Source organism: Mus caroli, unplaced genomic scaffold (genome assembly GCF_978045245.1).
Source record: "Mus caroli unplaced genomic scaffold, Mus_caroli_1 scaffold_2, whole genome shotgun sequence".
In the NCBI taxonomy this organism is placed as follows: domain Eukaryota; kingdom Metazoa; phylum Chordata; class Mammalia; order Rodentia; family Muridae; genus Mus; species Mus caroli.
The window spans coordinates 18,460,502-18,480,935 of NW_028227257.1; the positions used below are offsets into that span (position 1 = coordinate 18,460,502).

Genomic DNA, 20,434 nt, shown 5'->3' on the forward strand with positions numbered 1-20,434 from the left:
CTGGGGAAACACTCCAGATGGGACAGGCAGGAGTGAAGAGGAAAAGTGATCACCGGGTCCCAGAGTAGGGAGGATGCTATGAGGAATATTCAGCTAGGAAGGGTAGGCTCTAAATTCCTCCTTGCCCTAATTGTTCCTCCCCCATCTCTGGTCTGATGTCCTTCCTCCCGCCATCTGTTTTCTTTATGGCATTTATCACTACCTGCCTCTGTGTTCATTTATTTATTTTATTTATTGCCTTTCCTTTGCCTGTTCGGTGAGTGCAAGGGCTTTGTCCTATTGACCGCTACATCCTCCGTCTCAGATCAATGTCAGGTATTTAGTGGGCACTTAAAAATTAGCTGCTAAAAAACGAATTACGGAAGACAACAATTGGTTGAATCTCTGTCATATGCTAGGCCCTGTCCTTGAGGATGCTACAAGGATGGTAGTGGAGATAGGCCCGAAAATAAACACACCATGGTTCCACTCCTGATGTTACTGAAGCATATCCAATGCGCTGCAGGATCCTCAGGGCTGGAAAACTCCCGGGGTGTGCAGGGCCCTGGGAAGACGTTCCTAGTATGCTAGAGAGCCAGGCGGATCTGCAGTATAAGCAGCTGGAGACTGACGACCCGGCTCCTCGCTTCCCTGGGCCTCTCAGCATCTTCTTTTTCCTGTCCGTTGGGACCTTCACCTCTCCTCGAGTGCGCGTTGCAGGATCTGGGCGCCGGCGGGACGCTCACATCGTGGGACCCCAGTACATCTTCTCCCACCTTCGGAGAGCCAATCCCGGGTTTTCCAGCTTGCTTGCCCACTACCTGCGAGACCTCCACCTGCAGGTTGAGCCCCAGCCCCAGGCCAGCGCCCATGTCCTCGCCCCCTGCTTGCAAAACAGAGCGCAGCACCCCGCCCCGCCCCCTCCGCCTGCGGGACCCCAGCCCCGCCCCGCCCCCGCGGCCGGGCCGCTTCATTCCGGGGGGGGGGGGGGCGGGCCGGGAGCTGCGCTGTCTGCAAGGCGGGGAGATCTAGGCTGGGAGGCGGAGCAGCTCCGACATCGACCAATCACCGCTGCGATCACATCCATGCAAATACGAGCACAATGGAGCGAGCCCATCACTCGCTCCTGCAAGCAAGCTTGAAACGGGCTTCAGTCTGATCGGCAGCCCACACGACCAATGAACCTGTGTTTTGGGCAGGCGAAACCCAATAGCGCGGTAGGGGAGGCGGGCCCAAGCTGGGTTAGGGTGTCCTTGCAGGGTGTCTGAGCTAAACTTCACCAAATAATAGCTGTTTGTATTTTGGCTGCTGCAGGAGCCATTTTAGGTAAGTTCTTCTCTTAACTTTTTATTTTCCTGCCTGGCCCCGACAGGCTGGGCTTGCCCGCAGGGACCCTGTCTCCGCCCCGCTGGCTGGGATGGGGCTGCCCTATGAATGGAGCGGGGCTGAGGGGCCGCGGCGGCGCGAGGCCCGGCCGGGCAGGGGTCCGAGCGCGGCCGCGGGCGTACGGCCAGGCCGAGGGCCCCGAGGCCTGAGGCGAGGGGTTTGGCGTCCGCCCCTCCGGGCTGCCGCGCGCTCCGGCCACCCGCCCGCCGTCCTTGGGAGAGCGCCACTGCGGGGCCACGCGCCCAGGCTTGGGGTCCCGCTTCAGACCCCAAGCGCGGGCCTTTGCGGCGGGGCGGGGCCTGCCAAGGCTTCCCAGGGGACCCCGGCGGCCCACGGCGCGTGAGGGCCACCCCCGCGCCCGCCAGCCGCTACCGCCCCCGCGGAGAAGTTGCTCCGCTCCGCGTCCTGCGTCTGTTTGCAGGGGTGGAGGAGGGTGGGCCGGTGCCAGGCTGCTGCTCCGGGAGGGGGCGGGGGCCCCGGCGCGTCCCCGGGTCGCGCGCCCCTCCGGCCCGCTCCTCACGCACTAGCGCGCACTCGCCCCCGAAAATTTGAGCCCTCAAGACTCCAAGCCACCAAGCTACCCCGCTGCCAAGTTTGGTGCGTTATTAGATTGCATGTTAGAGCTTGCAAAGAAATTAAAGAGAGAGAGGGAATATGGAAAAAAAAAATCTGTTCCCTTCAGGGTATTTATTTTTCTTCTCTGTTGAGAAGTAACGGAGGAATGTCCTTCCTAAAATTTCCAGGGACCATGCCTGTTAGATGTGGAGAGGGGTTGGCAGCTCCTTAGGTTTTAAAACGAGGTTATTAGGAAATCCCCACACTAGTGAGATAATTGAAATGTGAGTTTGTTTGCAGCTTCAGTTTTATTTGATCCAATTAAAAATGCATAAGCATGCACTTTATATTTGTGTACATAGAGTATTCCTAGTTTCAGTTATGACTAATATGACTGTGGTTTCACGAGTGTGGGATCTAATAAGGCAGTATAATTCAATTTTGAGCTCGTAGGCCCGTGTTCTCCAAATTAGGCTTTATAGACCATTAGTAATCTGGCCAAGGTTTCTAGCGAGTCTCTGGCATCCCGGAGCATCCTTCTCCGGGGCTGTTTGTGCCTTTTTTGCCACCCCTCAAGAAACTGTTCATTTCTGCTGTAACAGATCCATGAACAGAGAAAATAGATATTTTAAATATTGACAGTTTTCAAGAGTGTCTGAAATATTTTGCCTAGGATTTGATTATTTCCCAAATGGTATATAAGAATACCATGCCAGTAGGCCCTCCTATTGGCATACTCCATGGGCATCTGCTTATAGTGCTTTTGGAAAAGTCTGGACAGACACCATGCTTTCTTCCAGAGCTGTGAGTGCTTGACTTATTGTAAGGGAGTGAGTGGGTCTGTCTCTTTCACTGTGGGTAGCACAGTAGTTCAGTTGAAAGCCAAGTTGGAAGATCAGGTTGGCAGCCTCTGAGAGAGTTTTTGTGAACTTTGTGGTTCTCTGGCAACAGAAGGATTTGAGATGTGTGTATGATAAAATGATTAGGCATGAGTTGTCATGTAGCATGGTTTATGCCAACCAGGGCAGGTGGTTTCACATAAGGGGTGCATCCATCCCTTTCACCAAGGGCCTGGGAAGTGCTGTGACTTAATTTGGAGTTCCTTCTGTCCCAAGATTTCATAGATGGATTATTAATGTTTTTGTATTTAAACTAACTCAAAGACTAGGAAGATGGCCTGTTGTGGTAAAGTGTTTGCCATGCTAGCATTAAGACTCAAGTTTGTATCCCTAGCATCCACATAAAAAAAATCAGGCATTATGGCTAACTCCTGTCATCTCTGGGGCTTGGGGGCCAGCCAGCCAACCTAGCTGAATTGGCAAACTCTAAAGTGAGAGACCTTGTCTCAAAAAAATGTGGTAGTAAGATTGAGGAAGAAACATTTGACATTTGGCCTCCATGTGCACAGGCACACTTACCCAAGCACACACAAAAAGCTAACCTGTACATATCCCTACCCTCACTCTGTTGTTTGGGAATCTCTGCTTATAGTAAGTAGTTTGAAGTGCTATTTTTTTTTTTTTTTTTGCCAGCGGGATATTGCAGGTTAATCAGAAACAGTATGTCCTGAGACCACTATATTTTGAAGATTCTTTGGTTTAAATTTCAAAAAAAATTTTGGTTTTCTTGGAAGCATGGCTTAATCCCAACCGAGTTTGAGATCATTTTCTCTTGTGTTAAAACCATGGAGCTTTGTACCTCAGACTGTCCTGTCATTGCCTGTGCCCTCCAACTTAGGTGGGAAGTCTGTTGGGAAAGACCAGTGGGTCTACATGTGCCCTTTGCATAGGTTGCTGGATTCAGAGTCTCCCTGCAAAAATACCTTTGCTACAGGACAGAGACAGTGTCCACATCCAATGAAGAAACTGCTTTCTTTAGGCCATTTTCCCCAGTGGTTGTACTGCTTATTGCAAAGCCTGCAATAGTTTGGTTCTTAATAAATACTTCTGTTTCTTCTACTTCCATCCCTCATAAAAGCTGTGATTTAGTTCAAGTAAAAAGCTACAGTGGATTTCCTGGGGTTGCCTGCATCTTCCTATACCAGATTATTATACTTCGGACTCCAAAATACATAAAGTAATAGTTAGGGTTTGGTGTCTGTTCCTTAAGGAATATTTTGTTTGCAGTGGAATGTGAAACACTTGAGACAAGCAGCAGAGAACCAGCACTGATTGGATAGATATCCGGTGTGCATCTAGCACTCAGCTGGGGACAGGGGCCATGGGTGTAAATGCCTTTGCTTTCTAACCATTTCATGAAGCTGGGCTGCAGCTCACTGGGATGAAGTATGTTCAAGGCCACCAACTATGGGTAGAATTTGAACCCAGATCCAGAGTAATTCCTTTGGATCAAAGATGACTTCAGAAGCTTGAGTGTAGCGTCTTGTTTTAGTCGTATGGTGCGAGGTCAACAACCATACCTTTTTAAGCCTGCATCCAGGCTTGCTTTTCCATTTCAAGAATCTATCTCCGAAAGGGGGACATACAGTGAGGGCACGGCTTGCCCTCCTTCCCAGCCCGAGGTGCACTTCAGAAGAGTCTGGTGCACAGCAATCATGGCATGCAGAGGGAGAATGGAGTCACTTCCCCTGCCAGAATGTTCTTTTCTTTTGTTTGTGTTGTGGAGGCGTTGATACTCTCATGAGAAATTCTGCTACTTCCATAAAAGTCCTGAAGGTAGTAAAATAGAGTTATTTTAAAATGTCCATTGCTGTTCCCATCCTGAACTCAATTGTTTGGATAAAATCCAGAGAAAAACGCTTTGTAGTACCTCTTGTTTGTCGGTTTCTATAGCTTGTGATAGAGTTTGTGTGCCCTCAGTGCTCTTTATGTCCTTTACCATTCTTACTCTACTCTGGGACCTTTAGAATATATAAGACACATATGACATGATTTAAACTTCTTTTTGGAAGCTTTTTTGTTTTTTGTTTTTTTTTTTAACTTTGAACTTTTTTCCCCTCTGTAATCATGAATGACTTAATTAAAAAATATTTTATGGCTGGGCAGTGGTGGCACACGCCTTTAACCCCAGCACTTGGGAGGCGGATTTCTGAGTTCGAGGCCAGCCTGGTCTACAAAGTGAGTGCCAGGACAGCCAGGGCTACACAGAGAAACCCTGTCTCGAAAAACCAAAAAAAAAAAAAAAAAAAAAAAAAAAAATTATGTGTATGAATGTGTACTCTGTGAGTACTCAGGGGTTACAGATAGTTTCAAGCCATCTTTGCGCCCTTTGGGAATTGAGTCCAGGTCCTCTCCAAGAGTGACAAGTACTCTTACCCACCGAGCAATCTCTCAAGCTCTCAAGTGTTTTACAAGGCAAAAGCCATGATTGTTCATGGTGTGGTTATCCTTTATTTTAGAATTTAGGACAGTATTTGGAAATTTCAGGAGAATTAGGAAATAGAATATTAGAATCTTTTCAGGGTGCATTTCCAAACGTAAATGAGAGTGATGAGTATGCACTGGAGTTTTCTAACTGTCTGAAGGGATATTTTCTTTTTTGTATGTGTTCTATAGGGTTCTTATAGGGAGTATTCATCCATATAGTTTTATAGATAAAATTTTTACAAAACAGTTAAACTTTTGATATATTTTGGATTTTGTTGTATGCTATGTGAACATGTTATTTTATTTGGAGATATATATATATATTTGTTTGTTTTTCCTTTTATTTTTATTTATTTTTGAGACGGGGTCTCTCTCACTGTGTAGTCCTGGTTGGCCTGGAGCCCACTATGTAGACCAGGCTGGCCTCCAACTCACGGACAGATCCATCTATTTCTGCCTCCCAAGTGCTAGGATTAAAGGCGCATACTACCATGCCCTCTCCCCTCTCTCTTGACTTCCACATTTGTTTATGTGAAAGGCCTGGCTTTCAGTGGAGAAGAGATCTAGGTAGGACATTCAGTACTTTTCTAGTTTGGTTGCTACTTCTCATCCTGTCATTAGTTTGTCTTTGAAGGCTACAGAATAGTATGCAAATCTATTGTCATTTGTGGTTCTCATACTATTCCCCTCACCCCGTTTCTATCCACATACTAAAAAGTTAAATTTAGATTCATTGGTTTAAGTCATTTCAAAATAACTGTCCTGTGTGTGCAGCCCCAGCCTCTGCTGGGGAGGTCCCTCGGCAGCGTCCCTGGGGTCACCTCCAGACTTCTTTCCTCCTGTGCTCCTCTGGAAGTTGTTTCTTGCCCATCCTACTACTTTGTAGGCTCTAAGGTTGGAAGTGGGGGCAGTTGTAAGACAGCTTAGAGGGTTCTGGGCTTCTCAGTGCCTGCCATCTGCCTCTGCAGATGGGGCTAGCAGGATGGCTATGGCAAGAATGCATGGCATTTCTTTTCTTCCTTATTAATATTGTTATTGCTTCATTCTGTATATTAGGATTTCCTTTTTCCTAAACCCAGAGTAAACAGTTTAGGTGCTGTCTTTACTCACATACACTTAAGGAAGGAACAAGCCAACAGTTCTTACTATAATTAACCAAAATGCCTCTTTCTTCAAGTCTCAAGACTTAGGTAGTGTCTTACAACTAATATGAACATTAAGTGGCATTTTCTAAAAAGGTTTCTACTTGAGTGTACTGTTTTACAGAGAACGTGCATATGTGTCAGAGTCCATAAAATCAGCTGTTACTGTAGGAAAGTATCTTGTTTTAAGGTTCTTGGGTCTCGCTGTGCGATTTCCTTAAATAGAAACAAATTGATGAACTAGATATCTAGCGCAGTAAGAATCAAAAGAGCAGTTGTAGCAAATCACTGACCGCAGGATTCTTACAGGTTTCCTTATGGAACCTACTTATTGGACTGGAATACCAATTGAAGAGAAGAATCAGCCCGTTTTTCATGACCTGTAGATTAGATGGTTTAGTAAAGGTCACTGATTCCTCTAAGGCAGTTCTCAACCTGTGGGTTAAACAACTCTTTCACAGGGGGTTGCCCAAGACCATCAGAAAACAGATATTTATATTACAGTTCATAACAGTAGCAAAATTACAGTTAGGAAGTAGTAATGAAGATAATTTTGAGGTTGGGGGTCATCACAACATAAGGGACTGTATTAAAGGGTCACAGCATTAGGAAGGGCGAGAGCCATTGCTATAAGGGGACTCTATTTGGTTTGTTCCCTGAGTGTTCATAGTAAAAAAAAAAAAAAGTGTGCCTGGTCTGTTTGCTTTGGGTTCAAGAAAAAATAGTGTTCTCAAAAGTTCTTTGAAAGATTTTCTGAAATGCTAGGTCCAGATCATACGTTTTATTTACTGAAAAAAATTTATGTAATTTAACAGACACTTGATTATTGCTTGTGTATTTTAGCTTAACAATTCTCACAGTGTTAGCAGTCTAAATTCAACTGTTAGGTTCCTTGAAAACATTTGGCTTTCATCATTGCTGGTCATATGACAGGATTAGATTACACTATAAATACATATCACACTATATATACATCTGTATTGGTTACTTTTTGATGCTGTGACAGAATACCTGACAGGAATTAGGGAGGAGGGATTTATTCTTGCTCAGTGTTCAGGGGAAGGCATGTTGATGAAGGTTTGTGGCCATGTTGTGGTTGTGGCGGCAGGAATGTGGGGGCTGATCATGTTGGCATTAGTCAGGAATCAGAGAGAACCCAGTAGGCCCACAAGAGGGCTGCCTGCTACCTCCAGCTAGGCTCCATTCTCTAAAGGTGCCTCTTTCTCCCAAAGCAATGCCACCATCTGGGGTAGCACATGTGATCTGCAGGGACAGTCCCCATCCTGACCCTGTCATCACTAGATTGTCTTTAAAGCCAACTTGGTAAGATTCCATGTTAAGAATTTAAGGGAATTTTACTTAATGGAATTAATAGTTTTGCCTTAAATTGTAAAAATACATTGAGAAACTTGTAGAGGTTATGAAAGATTAATGGCAAACTCCAGAAAGATGATTGTAAAAGTATAAAATCATTCTTTACAGATCAGATATCTTAAAATGGTTCCCAGACTTGTGAAGATCTGAACTCTAGGTCTTTGTGTTGAGTTGTGTACAGCGCATGCAGTAAGCATGCAGACACCTTTGTGTAGTTCTGTAGAAAGGTTGCTTTACTTTTAATTTTTTTATTTTACCTTATATCTAATAATAAAATAATAATATATCTAATAAACACTTATATTGTCCTGTTTAATGTGGCTTTTCCCCCCAGCAATCTATTTTTCTGATATTTTATAGAATTATTAGCTTATGACTGATTGGAAAAGAACAGAAATGAAAATGGGCCTTTCACTGGCAGAGAGCACTTGTGCCCGGTGATGAGCTACTTCATCACTACTTCGAAGCTTGTCAGAAATGTAAGTCCAGTCAGGTACGTAGTGGAGAACCACGAATCTATCGGAGATTTTTATGAAGATTAACATTTAAGAAATTATTCTAAATAAGCCTAGTAAAACTTGGTCCCTTGCTAGCCATGTGTCACCTTTAAACCCTTCAAATGTGGCTGAAGGGAACTTTGAGTTTTAATATTAATATTAATTGGAGTTTCAGTGGCCAGTGCCACTCATATAGAATAGCACAACTTTAGAATCTTAGTTTTTGTGGCACAGACACACCTGCTGTAGTAAAAGTACAACATACTTTTTTTTTTTTTTTTAAATTTTGCTGGAAAGGCAAATAAGAGACAAGACTATCCTTTAGCCTGAAATGAGGGTAAGCAAGTCATACGCTTAAAACTGACACGATTTACCCATTTATATTTGCCAATTTTTATGTGAAAGTTGATTTGAAAGTTCAGAAAATCATAGGATCAGAAATAAATTTAGATGTGTTTCACAAGGAATTAAAAGCAGCAAGGTAGCTGGTAGGTATGCCAGCAAGGCTCTTACCTTCCTGTCTGACTGCTATGCATACTCTCTCAGCACAGCTTCTGAAGTGTTTTCTTATTAAAGATTTAAAGGCAGACAGCTTTTGAGTGCAGTATTGTAGCTCTCCAGTGCTGGTTATGATGGTTCCCATCTCATTAGGTCGTATGTAGGGTTTCTGTTTCAGGTATCAGCTAAGAACTAGGATGGTTTTGCAGTTCATAAAGAATACCATCTTTAATAATATTATCCTTTGAAAGACTGTTTTTCTCTGTCCCCTTTGCATCATGTTTTAAAAAGTAATTTGGTAAAAAAAAAAAGATTTCTTTTACTCATTCAGGAATATATATGTCTCTCTCTGTGTCGAGTGCTTGTACATCAAAATTTAAACTTAAGAAACTCAAGGATAGCATTGATTCCAGTGTATTGATCAGTGTCCCCAGAAGAATTGCAAATTATTTTGTGATTGGAAAGAAAATAGAAATTTGACTACATAAAACTCACATTTGACTGTGAAGATCCACATGTTGAGTCATCTTTTAAAAATGTTATCTAGTTATAATAAATAGGTCTAATCAAACATCAATGTTATTAAACATATTTATTAGATTTCTAGTTCACAGACAGGGAATTGTTGGAATTATTTAGTTAATGCTTCTTAGAGAGGGAGGCTGGGGTGGGGAGAGAGAGAGAGAGAGAGAGAGAGAGAGAGAGAGAGAGAGAGAGAACGAACGAGAGCACGAGCTGTCAGAAGCTAGAGAGCACTGTGTGTAACACAGCAGTGTCTGTCCTGGCTATATCAAGTCACTTGTCCCATTGTCATTCTTTTGAGTGTCAGGTTATATGCTAAGGGCCCAGTGAGCTGTGATACATGGTAGGGAAGAGTGTTTAACTGAAAATGATATGAGAACTTGACTAATACTGATTTGGGGATTTGATGTTTTGAAAATGCTGTTTCGACTTATTTTTGTTTATTTGCATTAATTTTTTAAAGACAATCTCTCTGTATATCTCTGCCATTCTCTACTTGATGCTATATCAAGTGTGTGCCACTGTGCCTTGCTTGCTTTTGGGTAACTTTTCTCCCTAAAGAATGCAAAAATCTAGACATCTGCATGTATATTGAAATTATGTGGCTCTCTCTTGCCCTCCTCTCCCTCTCCCTCTCCCTCTTCCTCTCCTGCTTCTGGCAAGGCTTCAGAGATTCCATATTGGCCCCAAACTTGCTGAGTTGAGTGGAGTATGACCTCCCCCTTGCTTTTACCTTCGAAGAGCTGAAATTACATGTTGGTGCAAACGTGCTTGGTTTAGGCAGTGCTGAGGATTGGACTTTCTTGGGACTTTCTTGCATGTTAGGTAAGCACTCTACCAGCTGAGCAGCTGCACCCTAGCCCACTATAAGGTCTTGAAGAATGGATGGGATTGGCAGATCCTGTGCTTTGAATGTTTGTAGTTTTCCTTGCTTCAGGCTTGTTCCCACACTGCTGCCTCTGCCTCACATATGTTCCCATGTTGACATGGTGCTGCTACACGACCACTTACGTGAGCTGTACACAGGTACACTCTCCACTCTTACCTGCTCTGTATCTGTGTGCAGTGTTTCAAACCAGCAGGGCTCTTCCCTGATGTTCGTATTAAACTAAGCTTTGTTGCTGCCTTTATTAGTGTGGTTATGACAGTTATTTCTAGCTTACAGTTTAAGTGTATCAGATATTGTAGACATTGGCAGCATAACTGGATTTCTCACAAAGTAAAGAAAGTTGCTTTCTCAGTTTTCAGAGTGCCGTAGAGTTGCAAAGTATTTCTGAGAATGTATAATCTAACCTCATTATCTTATGAGTAGTGACATGGGATCCTAGGCATATTAGTATTTTTGAGTCCTTAGTATTGATCTGTGAAGTTTTAGATTCTCATTTTACAGTACAGTTCTGCCTCCTTAGCCTTTGTAGGTTCAGGGTCCTGAAAACTCACATAGGAATTTTTTTTAATAGGGTGTTGGGGGCTAAAGAGAAGGTTTAGCAGCTAAGAGCCCTTGCTGCTCTTCCAGAGGGTGTGGGTTCTATTCTCAGTTCCCATGTAGTAGCTCACAATCATCTGTAACTCCAGTCCCAGGGTATCTGACACCACTTCTTGGCCTGTGTGGTCACTAGATGTTCATTTGGTGCACAGGCATACATGCATGCAAAACACCCATACACATAAAATATATTAATAAAAAAAGAGGGGAAATGTGGGGATGAGGAGTGGCTTGAAAGGAATAGATCTGTGAGCTACATAACATTTACGTTTTCTGAAAATTTTAAATCAGCATTATCTATTAGATACCACTGAGGTTTTTAAACAAATGTTATTCTACTTCCATTTCCCCCATTGCCTGATATTGCCCGTTATTTTCATCTTTCACGTACCATGTGTCCTTTTGTCTCCCCTTCTTACTGTCTAATATTATCCCCTCTTGTTCTCCTTAGATTTTTTTAGACTTTGTCCACATGTATTCCTGTTTATATACGTACATATATACATTATAGGCTAAGATCTGCATACGAGGGACAGCATACATTTTTGTTTTTCTCAATTCAGGACACCTCACTAAATATTATACTTTACAGATCTATCCATATTCTTGCAAGTTTCATGATTTCATATTTCTTTACAGATGAGTAATAGACTATTGTGTATATGTACCATATTTTTATTATTCATTCATCTGTTGTTAGACATTTAGGCTGGTTCTATTTCCTTGCTGTTGTGAACATAGCAGCCATAAACATGGGTGCACAAAGTCTCTCTGGTAGGCTATGGACTACTTTGGGTATATATTTAGGAATGGTATCGTTGGATCATATGGTAGTCCTATTTTAAATTGTTTGAGGAACCTCTACACTGATTTCCGTCCTTGCTGTATTAATTTGAACTCCTACCAACAGAGAGTAAAGATTCCTCTCTCCTCATACCCTCTCCAACATTTAAAAATACTATTTAAAATAAAATGTTAAAGACGTTATCACTGAGACTGTACTATTTTGGTAGGTTTTTATTCTATCTTCTCTTTAAGAAACATGGGCAACCAGTGATTTAACTTTCGAACCCTGCATTCTTAGATGCTGCAGTATTCCACGCTTCTGTGCTCCAGCATCTTGATGCCCATTATTACGTATGAAACATAAGCCCTGCCTCAACTAAAGTTAAAGTTCAGGATTATCTCCTACTAGATTCAGCCTGCCCAGTGTGGTGCTGTAAAGCCCCCCACCCTCTTGTAATCTGTTACCTTTTTTTGTTTCCTTCTGAAACTTTGTCTTTTCTAACATGATAGACAGCCCTGTGTCAATTGTGTGTCCTCCAATCTCTAGTATTTTGGGAGTTTCAGAAGGCCATTGACTTTATGGATAGGATAGCTCCCCATAGTCAGAAAGCCTGTACAGGGTGGTGGTATGGTGTCTACAGCAAGCCCATAGATTATAGGCTCTGCCACTCACTTCCTGTGTGATCCTCCCTCTGCTTCACTTTTCCCATCTAAAGTGGAAGTAATGTCTGTGTCCTATGGTGGGTTTGAAAAGCATGTGAGTTAATTGGTTTGAAGAGCCTGGGAGCAGTACCTGCCATTGAAATCATGTTATGTATTGGATATTATAAAGATTCAGGGAAAAATCACTGGTAATCTTTCTAGTTAAAGCTTTAATACTGCTTTTTATTTAAGCGTCCCTACCACCCTTTTAAGCAGGAATTTCTGATGATACTCTGCAAAGCTTTTTATGCTGGAATGGGGGGATCTTAGAATTTGGTCTCAAGGTTCATCGGGTAAATATATATCATAGGGACATAATATGCCCACAAACACCTGTATATAGGTAATTGTTGTGCTACAGCATTACTTGTGGAAAGTATCATAAGACAGGGGCTCTGGGAGCTCAGGGAGTACAAAGGAGAGTTGGAGAGGTTGTCAGGACACTGAGTGGGACTGGGCAGGCAGGCATGCAGGATTTGGATATATGGAGACTGGTGAGGAGGCAGCAATGTCAGAGGTACAGACCTGAGTCCTAGGGCACCCACTGGAGTTTCCAGGCTCTGTGACCTAAGACAGTGAACTGCATCAGGGACATATGCTTAGAAATATAAATACAGATGGTGTGTTAAGAATAGAAAATCCAACCAGGTGGTGGTGGCGCACACCTTTAATCCTAGCACTCGGGAGGCAGAGGCAGGTGGATTTCTGAGTTTGAGGCCAGCCTGGTCTACAAAGTGAGTTCCAGGACAGCCAGGGCTACACAGAGAAACCCTGTCTCGGGGGGAAAAAAAGAATAGGAAAACCCTCCTGAGAACAAGAGTAGGCTAATGAGCTAAAAGCATGTTTAAAAAAAAATGTCAACGAACCTCATCCCCCTTTTCATGTCCATGCTCTTGTTACATGTATGTAGCCCAGGTGGAGGAGGAGGTCTAGTCTTTTTCTGCCCAGTGGGTTTCTCTCTCTCTCTCTCTCTTATATTGATCTCAATGTTTCTTTCTAGTTCTTGCTTGTCTGTCTGCTGCAGGAGGAAGATAAGGATTAGAGGGCCTAGTACTGTCGTCAGTGTATCCACCACCTAGTCAGTCAAGGTGCACTGAATACCCATGTGCCGGATGTGCAGGCCTGCAGTGCAGCAGCAGACAAAACAGAGCGCCTGCTCTTCCCACATTACGTCCTAGAGAGTATCTGAGCACGTAGGAGGCAGGAAACATTTAGTCAACTGAAAAGCATAATGCATTTCTGAAAATTCTTTTAAAACTTTGAAGGGACCCATGGTGTCCTTGACCAGCAGCCGTTTCCCAGGGTGAGGCATGGGCAGGGTTTCCCACACATGTAGTTCCATTCCTTGTTTTTTCAGCTTGTCTGGATATTTTCTTTCTCTTGAAACTTGAGAAAAATCTCAATGGTTCATTTCCATATTTCCCTCCCTATATCTGCCTGAAGAGCAGCCTCTCTCACCAACACTTCTATAGAAATATTTGGCCTGGTTGACTATGTTGGGACTTCACATTGAACTGCCTGTCTTTCCTCATAGTGCTACTCACTTATTTAGTAAACAGTTAGTTGTTTTTTGTTTTTAATCTGAGCCCTCAGGATTTGAAGATACGTACACATGGTCTCTCTGTCCTTATGGAATGCGTAGTATGCTAGAGGAAGCAGAAAGGTAATGTTCTGTTCAAGGTTTGACTAAAATGAGAGTGAGTAGCCATCAGTGCATGGCCTTAACCTGGCCTGAGTTAAGGCTTCTGCAAGGCAGAGACTCTTAAATCGGTTCTTGGGGGTACTCGGGATCAGCATCTGTGAGTTTGAAGAACCTTTCTTTCATTTAGGGAAATCCTGACCTAAAAGTGCATTGTGAGTTGTGGCTGGAACATTGTGGGGGAGCTGTGGAGGATGGAGGTGGGAGGTACAGGAAGTTGAGGTGTTGAAAGATCATAGCAGGGAGAATTCGGAGGCATTAACCAGTGGCGCGCTGCATGCTTGGGTAGTATGTGGTGCTCAAACTGGTGCACTTGAGGATCATTGAAGAGCTTTTAAAAATGCAAGTGTTCAGGTGCATAGAATCAAATCACACTAGGTGGTAGAGGGACCCAACTTGTAGATTTTTTTTGTAACCTAGGCAATGCCAGTGAACACTGGAATTTGAGAATACGGATTTCAAGTATCCTGCCAATAAAATAATGAATCAGAATTGGCCTAGGCCAGGAGCCACACAGGAGGAGACAGAGCCAACCATTATTCTTTTATTTTCTGTGTTCTTGACTTCTCTAACAATTGGGGCCCCCATGGGCACAAAGTTTATTTTTCATAGAGATGAGTATGTAGTGGGTTTTTTTTTTTCCTCAAATGCTTGTATTGATTAAAGTTAATTTTTTTGTTGTTCAAATACTCCTATTTGAATAGGTAGAACAATCTTAGTTATTTCTCCTTTTTATTGTTAAGTAGGATTGCCTGTGGGGTGAGAGTAGGTGGAAATGAAAGCTCTTGGTTAGTTTTATTGTCTTGTAGCTCTGATTAAAGTTAAGTTGGACCAGTTAACTATGTGTGGTGGCACAACCGTGTAATTCCAGCACTTGGAAATTTGAAGGGGAAGGGTCAGCCGGTTAAAGTCATATGCAGCTGTAGTCTCAAATGGTTTGGGTTAGATGTCCTACCTCAGAGGAAAGTTCGCTTAGGTTATAGCATTTGTATAAAACCCACAGTGCTGATGCTCTCTTTAAGATACAGAAAAGCTGTCCAGCCTGTGGTCAGTATGGTTACCAAACAAGGCCTCGACTCTGATAGCTGTCTTCTTCCGAGGGGTTTGTGAATATGCTATAGATGCCGCCTTGGCTTTTACATGTAAAACATTCTCTTTGCCACATAAATTGTGATGTGGGTAGTAGTTAAATGAAGCACTTTGGGCCAGATTTGTCTTCTTCATTCTAGCGCAGAATTGGAGCATGGAGAATTAAAAACATGTTTATACTTGAAGGCATTTCTATGCCCCTTTTTTGTTTTAAAGATACAAAATATTCAAAATAGTACTTGTCATGGCTATTCTTGGTTGTCAATTTAACTGCATCTGGAGTTAACTAAAAGCCAACAGGCTGGATATATCTGTGAAGGATTTTTTTTTCCTTAATTAAATCATTTGAAGTGAGACCCACTTTTAATCTGGATCTTTTGAGGTGGAAAATACACCTCAGTCTGGGCCGCAGCTTCTGTGAGCAGTCTCTGTCTTTGCTTCGTTCTGCCACATGAGTTACTTGGATACACTGTCATGTAGTTCACCACTGGAGGCAGCTTCTGTGAGCAGTCTCTGTCTTTGCTTCGTTCTGCCACATGAGTTACTTGGATACACTGTCATGTAGTTCACCACTGGAGGCAGCTTCTGTGAGCAGTCTTTGTCTTTGCTTTGTTCTGCCACATGAGTTACTTGGATACACTGTCATGTAGTTCACCACTGGAGGTTTTCCGTCTGTCCTAGAAAGCTCCTGTAGGGCTGCTACATCAGCATTTACCAAATAGCCAGTCCCAATTGAAACTCTCTCCACGGTGGTTTTTTATGGTGTCTCCTTCTAGCTCCTCCCACCCTCCATTAGGGTCCAGTTAGGTATCTTGCATTGTGTTAAGGTGTCATGTGTCCTTAACATTCAGTAGTGATTAGTTTAATCTGGTATCCTAGGATTTCAGAAGTGGAAACAAAGATTTGTCATGGAAAATGGTCTGGTTTAGCTTTCTCCTCTTCCTTTCTTGTTTCTGTCTTTCCATACTCCCTGCTGCAGGCCAAGAATTTACTTTAGAAGATGGAGACAAAATTCTCAAGTGGAAGGAAACTTAGATCTCATACACACTTGTTTGTTCATGTCTTCCTGAGACAGGGAGAGGCTTTGTTTTAAGTTATTTTCCAGTTTAGGATTAAAGCTATTGAATCACCTGTGTGCCTAGCTTTAAAAAATGCAGTATTATCAAGATTTTGGGAAAAGATTTTCATAGCTGACTCTTAAGTCATCATTAGAAATGAAGTTTTCCACCTTTTTTTTTAAAGACTTATTTTATGTGTATGAGTGTATGTATGTATGTATGTATGTATGTATGTACATTATGTGCACTCCTGGTGCCTGCAGAAGTCAGAAGAGGACATTGGATCCCTGGAACTAGAGTTACAGATGGTTGTGGGCACTCATGTGAATGCTGGGAACTGAACTTGGGTCCTCTGCAAGATCAACAAATGCCCTTACCTGCTAAGCCATCTCTCCAGCCCAGCTTTCCACTACTTCTTGAAGACCACTGATTATCATGGCCTGGTTTTGATACATAGTTTATGGAGCTTTACTGTTTTTATTTTTAAATTTTTATCTTTTTTATCCGTTCTAAATATTCCTTTGTATTACGTAGTTTTGTACTTGTGAAAGAGACTTTTTTCCTTCTTGTTTTAAATCTCAATGGCTGTAAGCCTGTATTTTACTTCCGGTTTCCTCTCTGATACAAACTTTAATTCCATTCATACAAAGCAGCTCCATTCTCCTGTCCCTTAAGCACAACCAAGCTCAGCATCTTTCCATAAAAACTAGAAACTGGCTAGACTGTTAGACCTGAGATTGGAGTGAAGTATGGAATTTGTCCAGACCTCTGCCTGACCTATACCTGAAGACCTTACCCTTCCTGGTCCCCTATCCCCTAGTCTACCCACACATGTGTGTGTACACACGTGTAGACACATGGACTCGCACATGTGTGCACACACATGGCAGGCAGTGCCTTACCATTTCCACATTGTGGGCATTTAAGTTTTCCCTCTTCATTTTCTTTCCCAGGGTACTTTTTTAGACCATGTTTTTGGCTTTAGTGCCTTCTTGAAAATGTAATGCCATAGATTCACTATATCTGTGTGTTTTTTCCTTGATACGTATGGATGAGATATTTTCACCCTCAGGAACTGGTGTTTCCCTCTCTGTTGCCCCAGGCAGAGTGTCGGCTTAAATTTAAGCTGGAGTCATATGAAAAGCTGCACATTGAACTGACCAGAGAGTTTGCTGTCTTTTCCACCACTTAGAAGCTCTTTACATCTGACCACTGAAGCTCTAAGGCTTGTAACCTATTGACCACACTTACATCAATAAATACACTGTTACACCCACCATGTTTCTTTTAAAGCTTGTATTGTGGGGGAAGAGCACATGCCATGGCCAATGTGTAGAGCTTAGAGGACAGCCTTGTGGATGCCTGTCTCCTCCATTTTATATGAGTTCTGAAAGTCAGACTTATGTGGCAAATGTTTTGAATTCTAAGTCATCTCACCACCCAATGCAAAGATTGATACTGTTTATTCCCCCGATTTGTAGGATACATTCTGGGCTATATGTTCTCCAGCTTTTGAAAGTAGTTTTATTAAAGTATGCATAGTATAAAACTCACTTACAAATTGTATACAGGTTTTAACTTAAATGCTGATTATGGTCCAATCTAGAGTATGAAAACTATCAGCAAGAATACTATCGGGCAGGCATAGCTGCTCTACAGATCATTTGTCTTTACCAGAAGGGAAGGGAGGGCAGGAACCTGACCTTGAACCACTGTTCTTAGTATTGTCAGTGGTCAAAAGTTTCAGCACACACCTTCAGTTTGAATAAACTGGCACTTTCACTTTTTATGTGCTGTGTAGTATGGGAACTCATGACAAAGGAGAGTTCGAGAGAGCTTTCGCTTGTGTTTCCATGTGCATATCGAGGCCAGAGATCGCTGTTGCCTGTTTCCTCAATACCTCTACCTTATGTTTGAGACAAGGTCTCTCATTGAACCTGGCACTCACTGGCTCAGCTAGACTAACTGACCAGAACAGCCCCGGGCTCTTCCTGTTTTTGCTCCCCAGTGCTAGGATTATAGGCAGATGCTGCCATGCCCAACTTTTTACATGGGTATTGGGGATCCAAACTCAGGTCCTTGACTAGAGCATCTCCCGGCCCTATAGAATTTTATTTTGTTGTGTTTTGTTTTTAAAGACCCCCTTATAAAGCTGCTCCAGTTGGCAGGCACTAGTGCTTGGGTGAAGGGGGCTTTTGTTCTGTAGCTTCAGTGCCAGCAGCACATCCTTTCCTTTCTAAAAGCAGCAGGTAGGGGAGACATGAGCGATTTTCTTAGCTTACAGTTTGAGAGGTTGGGAGCACACAGGGACACATCCCTTGTGACCTGCTTCCTTTTCACTGTGTCATATCTTCTACTTTTTATCAACTGGCAGTAATGCCACTGGTTTACAAATCCATCAAGGGATTAATCCAGTAGTTATATCAGAGCCTTCATGGAGTCTTCTCATCACAAGAGACTCCTTATAGAGACACAGAGAATGTACTGCACCAATCACCAGTCAAGCTGGCAGTCAAGATTGGCCATCACAGGACTTGTATATTAGGCTGATTTTGCCATCATTATTACAACTTTACATTGTCCTTGTTCTGTTGACAAGAGAGAGGACACTGAGGAAATGATATAAGAAAAATAATAATGTTTTCATTTAAGAGAATGGAAAAAAGTGGGTCCATAGAAGAGGTGTTTTATTGGGAGGGAAAAAAAAAACCTTCCCTAGAGCATGCCAGGAGAACTCGGTTGTGCAACAAGAAGTCCAGTTGTAGAAAGACGGGCTAGGTCTGGCCCCAGTGCCAGAAAGGCAGGCACGTCCCAGAGTCGTAAGATGAAGAGCAAACATTTTTTTTTCCAAGAGCTTGAGGATACCAGCACTAAGCATGTTAGAGTACAGGTTTTGTTTCTGCCTCCATTTTCTCAGTGAAGGAGCTCAGACACCAGGAGGTAACAGCTTGTTTTTTATGGCCACAGTTACCACAAAAGCAGCTGTCGTGAGCCTTGACTGTCACAGTTGCTCCTGCTTGACCCTCACTGGGTTTTCCTGCATTTTCCTAGAGAACCATACATAGATACCACTTGGAATTAGGACTTTGCAACTGGATGCTGATGCTAGGAATGACCTTTCTTTTCAGTATTCTTTTAAAATGATTGAGCTACATTCTAGCCAAAATGGAATCACTTCTGTTCCAACCTCCATGGAACAAATTGTAGGTATCCACCTGATCTTGATGCCACCTTGATGTTGTTGGGATTTTGTTTGTTTTGCCTTTTTTTTTTTTTTTTTTTTTTGAGTCTTTTTTCAGTGTTTCCAGTCTGGCCTTGAATTCACTGTCTAACCTACTACATACTGGGATTAAAGGTGTGTACCTCTATATTTGGCGTAGCCAGTGCTTACTTACATTTGTTAAAGTTCCATATCGCCCCCTAGTGCTTTGAAATGCTTAAATCATATGTCTCAGTAGTAGTGTAACTGAGGAGAGAGATGTCATTCTACAAACAGTTACAGCAATGAATTGTTGATCAACTTTCAGTCATAAAAATGGTTTTCAGAAGACTTTCTGGAGAAGAGTGTGTGTGTGTGTGTGTGTGTGTGTGTGTGTGTGTAGAATCTGTGAAGCAGTGAGGTGTCCAGGGACCTAGAGTAAGTGATTCAATTTTGGATTGAGTTGAATTATAAGAATGCCAGAAATGTCACATTAGGAAGAATTTTTGAAGAAAGCATTAGTATTTAAGTTTGTCCTTTGCTTACACTGGAGCATAAGCAGCCTCAAATATGGCCCTGAAAGCCGGGTGTGGTGGCACACGCCTTTAATCCTAGCACTCGGGAGGCAGAGGCAGGTGGATTTCTGAGTTTGAGGCCAGCCTGGTCTACAAAGTGAGTTCCAGGACAGCCAGGGCTATACAGAGAAGCCCTGTCTTGAAAAACAACAACAACAACAACAAAAAAAAACCCCAAAAAACCAAAAACCAAACCAAACCAAAACAAACCAATGGCCCTGAAATAACACAGTGGAGAAGCAAAGAATGGATGTTAATATGGGTTGTCACTGGAGCAAAGGATGGGGTTCTGGAAGTGCTGTTGTGGTGGACAAGATAAGGCTAGGCTGTGAACATTTTTTCCCTCCAAAAATGGAGATGTCTTGATGTTCCATTAATGCTTTAAAAATCCTCTAAGGTTGGATATGTTAGCATTTCTTCTCTTATCAACTGGATTTTATACCAAATACATTCTTCATTGCATCACTTTGCCAAGGATGCTATAACAAAATGCCACAGGCTGGGTATCTCATACTTCTGATTGCTTTGATGTCTGAGATCAAGGTGTGTGTTGGCAGGGTG

At 42.7% G+C, this 20,434-nt stretch overlaps 1 protein-coding gene across 9 annotated transcripts in view; it reads left to right on the top strand.

Annotated features, from left to right (window-relative positions):
- Nucleotides 1-1,222: 1,222 nt before the first annotated feature.
- Chd6 (chromodomain helicase DNA binding protein 6) overlaps nt 1,223-20,434 on the top strand; it is a 162,763-nt gene continuing 143,551 nt past the window's right edge. For 6 of the 9 annotated variants that reach the window (XM_085832592.1, XM_085832616.1, XM_085832609.1 and 3 more), the window contains exon 1: nt 1,223-1,305. The gene's annotated coding sequence lies outside the window, so the exon portion shown is untranslated. Of the gene's footprint in view, nt 1,306-8,122; nt 8,256-20,434 lie in introns of all 9 variants that reach the window. The other 3 variants (XM_085832597.1, XM_085832599.1, XM_029474374.2) reach the window with 3 other exon arrangements.